General features: G+C 41.1%; 1 pseudogene; it reads right to left on the bottom strand.

The window, feature by feature from the left end:
- Positions 1 to 2,078: 2,078 nt before the first annotated feature.
- Positions 2,079 to 5,081, bottom strand: LOC110217510 (poly [ADP-ribose] polymerase 1 pseudogene; annotated as a pseudogene).
- Positions 5,082 to 5,595: the final 514 nt, after the last annotated feature.

The following is a 5,595-nucleotide window of genomic DNA, read 5'->3' as shown; positions in this document are numbered from 1 at the left end:
TCTGAAAATGATGGGGATTCTACTGATTTCAGTTCTGCTGAAATCAATTCTGAAAATTCCTGATCAAGACCCATGAAACATGTAAGTCAGTCAGTCAGTCAACCAGCATTTATTAAGCTCTTATCATAGGCCAGACACTGTGATAAGGACCACTGATACAAAGAAAGGGAAAGACAGACCCCACCCTCAAAAAGTTCACATTCTAAGGGTAGGGACAACATGCAGACAACTAGGTATATACAAGCTATATGTGATAGCATACAGAAGGCAATGAACTACTTTAAAGTCAGTCCTTGAAGGATAATCTTAAATCCAAGAGTCAGGGATTTTGGAGGATGTCTCTAGATGCAGCTCGATGGTGCAGTGGGCTGAACTCTGGGCCTGGAGTCAGGAATAGATAAGTTTAAATCTGTCTGTGGACATTTACTGGCTGAATGATCTCAGACAAATCATCTAACCTCTGTCTACCTCGGTTTCTTTAAGTATAAAATGGGAATAATAATAGGACATAAGAGTACTACTGTGTCTTTGGGGCATATCAAATGTGATAAAATTTGTAAAGTGCTTTTCACAGAGCCTAGCACATAGTAGCTGCTTAATAAATGTGTGCACCCTTCCTTATCTGATGAAAATCCCCTCAAGATTCTAATGAAATGATTTGTCCAAGGTTAAAACAAGTTGTTAATGACAAATCAGGGACTAGAACTCAAGGCTTTTGACTGATTCTGGAGTTCTTTCCATTGTATCACATGCCTCCAGAGGTCAAGTTTGTGTTAACGGGAAAAAAATGGCCCATAACAAAATGTACTCAAGCTCAGCAAAGATTCAAATGAACTTAATCCTCCTAAATAGACATAGCTTGCAAAGCTAAGGATAGTAATAAGCCACCAAGTTTCCCATTCAATGTCTATGATCTATCAAAAATCTTTAATCTTTCCAAACACAATAGACATAATTAATCTATCTGAGTCATGAACAAGACTGTGATCAATATGGGCAAAATTTCAGGCTCAGATTCTCTGAAATAGAACAAGAAGCGACTGTGCCACCCTTGAATGAATTGAGCCCTTCCTCTACACACTTCACATGAGACTAATGCTAACACAATTAAGCTGCCTCAGACACTAGATAATGCTTGACAAACATGTTAGCCTTTGGCTTTGTAGTAGTAGTAGTAGTAGTTGTTGTTGTTGTTGTTGTGTGTGTGGTGTGTGTGTGTGTGTGTGTGTGTGTGTGTTTAATCCTAAAGGCCTGAGAAACAATTAGGAGCTGAAGTATAAATAGTGCCCCCCTTCAAAATTGCATAAAAAGGAAAGCAGTCCAACTCAGTCTGATATTGTGAATTTCAAATGGCCAAATTCTCAGAGTCACTCAAGCATGCTATCTCAGTGCTGTAACTTCTCATTTTAGCAATTACTACATTTCCCATAGTCTTACAGTGATGGTGTCAACCTCAGAAAACTTTAATTCAGTCTTTTAAAACCACTTCTAAATGAAGTAAAATGTGGGTGCATAAGGTTGAAATGCTTTCTAAAAAGATTGTTGAATATTTTCTTTTTTTAGTGTGAAATTAACTTTTATTTTTACCTTAAAATAAATGTGCTTAACATTTTTTTTTCCAAAATCAAAACTGAGAAATATTTAGAGTCAGAAGCACTTTATTTTCCTTTGAAATCTAATAATATAAACATCACATTGTAATTTCCCTCTGTCTAAAATCCTTCCCCCATGCTTATTTTGTGTAAAAACCATTTTTATTCCAACTTTCCATCATTTGTCAGTTGCAGGAGATCTGCTATGGCCCCAGGTGCATGGAACTTGGGTGGGCAAGGAATCAAATCCCCAGAGACAAACAGAACTCAGAGACTCAGGCTTGGGAAAAAAATCTTTTCAAATCTTTTCATTTGTTTATATAAAATCCTTATGGAGAAGATTTACTAAAGTTAACAGTTGTCTGCAACTCAGCTCTTTTGATATTTCTGAAAGGTAGTTTATATTTAAGTCCACCAGGCAGCTCAATGCTACAGCAGAACTGGAGGGGTCTGGTCACTTCCAAGCACTAGGCAAGTATTATCTGTTCACCGCAGAAAGGTCTTAAAGTTGAACTCTAATTTCAGTAGATACTTCAAATTTACCTGAGCAATATCATAGCCAATGTATTCATGATATAGTAGACAGGTGTCACTAACACCAGAAGGAATCCCAGTTCTCAAAGGAATTTCTGCACCATCAAGACTAACACTGGCTGTCAGATCAGGCACAGTTTTGCCCAAGCCTTTGACACTGTGCTTGTCCTTAGGTAACTTGGTGATATGAGATGCATGCTTCATTTCATACATTTTTCCAAGGGCGACTTCTCCCAGGAGGATTAATCCTATTAGGTCTCTCTGAGATACGTGGCATTAATTGGCATTCTTGGAAACCATGTCAGCAAAATAGAATCCTTTACCAAATACGATACCAGTAACAGGGGCTTTGGGTGGAGTGATTCAAAGACCCTGAGAGAGTACCTCAGCAAAATTGGTGGCCCCAGACCCATGCCACAGCAGCCTCCAGTTATGAAGCTGCTTTAAAGGCTTGTAGTGTCAGCTTTCCCCTTCATGCTTAATCTTGAAGATATCCATAATTTACAAATTTATAAGTATTGTGAGTAGTAGCGTGTGTGTTCTTAACATATTGCCTGAAGATGTCAGCTTCTTCTGAATTCTGGTCAATCACCTTAATATCAGTTTTAAGCTTCTCATAGCAGACATCAATGAGATCATTGCTGACATCTTCAGATTCACCACAGGGTAGATAATAGGCCACCCCAATATCCAGTAGATTGTCCAGCATCTCTGCTTTGGCCTGCATACAATCAGTGTTGTTCAAGAGTGGAGCTTTTTCATTCCAAAGTCATGGGGGATCAGAGTATAGAAGCAATTGGAGAGGCCCAGAATCTGAGAGTCTCTGTCACCCTGGGACGCCACCTGCTGGACCTCAATGAGGATTGAATGTGCATTCTGGATGTGCTTCTTGTTCAGCTTTCTCATTGGCATCTTTTGATGGGCAATCTTGCATTCCACCATGACCTTTTTCATGCTCTCCACATCAGAGATCATCTTGATGAGGTTCTAAACTGGTTTGGGGAGTTTCAACTTGGTGCCAGAACTGACAGTGAGCTTCTTCATGGCCTTTTCATCCTGCCCATAGTCAATCTCCACGGGATAGAACTTTTTGAGATACTTAGTAAAGTTTCTGGAATGCCAGCAGTTGCCCTTTGTCTCCTCATATAACTTCAAAAAATGATCAGTGGCATCTTCCCTGGATGCCATCTGTTCTAGTTTACTGCTGCCAATCACAGTGCCCCCTGGGGCCCAAGATGTAAATATCCAGTACCTGATTCAATCATTCTCCAGGAGCTGCAGTCTACAATATGCATTAGCCCTTTTAATAATGTCCACAAGGCCAAGGGTAGTGCTGAAGATTTTTCCATTTTTTGGAAGTATATGAGCTGAGTCCTTGAGCCTAGAATCAGGATAGATTGCTGCTCCACCTTTTAGTGTTAATTTCATTTTTTTCTGATTTGTTGGTCCCTTCCTCCTCCTTGACTTGACCCTTGCTTTTCTTGGAAAAAGGGACATCTGGCTGACTTCCCTCCTGGCTTCATTTCAACAGCTTCTTGCTTCACTTCAGCACCCCAGGAGGACAAGGCGTACAGAGAAAACAGCTCCTGCAGGCTCCTGCCAGAAGCAGAGACATCTTGGAGGAAATCCTTTGACACTGCAGGCACATTGGCTTCTTTGACCTCTTCCATCTTCTAATTCATCTTCTCAACCTCCTTTCTGTACTGATGCAGAGAGAAGCTCTGTTTAGCTATCCCTGTCAATTTCCCCTCCCCACCAACTTTTTCTATTGTAGCTTTCATTTCATCCTTGCTTCAGGAGAGCTTCCCCAAGTCAGAGTCTTTATGCTGAACAATGGCTTGTCTGGTGGGATTGAGGAGTTCACAGTGGAAGGAGTGCCACTAATGAGAGTAGTGGTTTTGAAGCTGGGACATTAGTTACTGGGCAGAATACTCGGTTCTGCTTTTCGCACTTAAATCTTTTGAGGTAAGAGATTTCCCCATACTCTTCAGGGATGATCCATTCCTTCCTGTTGGAAGTCCGTATCTTGGCAATGCACTTGTTCCAGGCGGTAATGTCTCCAGTGCATCACTCTTGAAGGCAATCTGTCCCCTGCACTCCTCACAGGGAAAAAGAGCTCCAAAAGCCATCCCATCAGCTACTCTGTCCAATATCTCTGCATCCTCAAAAGGCACTTCCTGCTTGTTGGCTATCAGCAGCTCTTTTAGGCCATTTGTAGAGAAGACTTTCTTTGGTTCATCTTTGATACTGCAGATGAGCTCTGTCTGTGAGTTGAAGGGCTTCTCCTCCTTTGTTTCTTTGTCCTTTTCCTTCTTAGCCTTCTTCTTGGCTAAATCATCTCCATCTACCTTATCTCCTTTCCTCTTCCTTTCCATCTTGACTGGTGGGAGCTGTTTCTGAGGGTCTGCTTGTCCTCTGGCTGCAGGATACTGAATTCTTTGAGCTGGCTAGTGCTAAGGCAGGAATCCCAGTTCATCTTGGCATTTAAGGAAGCTGTCCCCACTGTAGCTTCTCTGGATCAATAATTTTCTTGGACAACCATACCTGATCCTTTTCTATTTTTGCTGACATCCCTTACAAGTGCTCCTATTGGGTTTAGTGCACTTGACTGCAAAATTGATTAGGGTTTTCTCTCCCTTGCCACCTCCTTCTGACTCCCTCCTTTGCCTTCTGTCAACCCTCTGGCCTCACTGGTCTTCTTAATTTTTTGCTAGTCATCCCATCACAGTTCCAAGAACCCATCTACTTCAAGCTCAGCCTGAGAAATGATGAACCTATGCTTCTAGAAGCAAGCATAGTAATGCCAGTTTGGGACCTTCCCATCAAACATGGGTGACTGTACCATGATGGCCAAGTGGAGTGAGTCCTTGCCAAAGTTTTCCCTTCATTTCTTACATGAGGCATGCGACTCTTTCCATACTTGGCCTCGTAGGGCTTGTCTTCTGGCTCTGCCATCATCCCATCTCCTCCTTTTTTCTGTTCTTGAGATGTGTGGAACAGTGCAGTGGGCCACTGAGGTGGGAAGTATGTGTGTTCTGGATATTTTCTTAGAATATTTACAGAATTAAAAGCAAAAGTAATGACAATTCCCTTTCATGAGCATGTTTTTATTCTTTTCACCTCACACCTAGTGTTCAATTCAAAGGGCCAAGCCATTATTACTCTGCATATAGAGTAGAAGCAAATAGGCCAGATTAATGAAGGGAGGCATTTAGGTTAGATATATGGAAGATTATGCAAAGATTCTCCATTGAAGTCATCATACAATAGAAAAAATCCTGGGATGTCTAAGGCTCTGCCAATAGACTACAAACTCCATATCAAGATAGAAAAGCTTTGAGTATAGACCTAGTAGTATGCCAATTTAATTCAATTCAAAAGCATTTATTAAGAAAAAGGGGAGGTCCTTCTCAAGAAGCATTAGAGATGACCAAGGTTCTGTTGACTTGGGATTGAGAAGTATGCAGGA

Source organism: Phascolarctos cinereus, unplaced genomic scaffold (assembly GCF_003287225.1).
Source record: "Phascolarctos cinereus isolate Bilbo 61053 unplaced genomic scaffold, phaCin_HiC Scaffold_726;HRSCAF=1367, whole genome shotgun sequence".
Taxonomy (NCBI): domain Eukaryota; kingdom Metazoa; phylum Chordata; class Mammalia; order Diprotodontia; family Phascolarctidae; genus Phascolarctos; species Phascolarctos cinereus.
The sequence above is the reverse complement of the archived record's forward strand: the minus strand, read 5'-3'. Positions and strand labels throughout refer to the sequence as shown.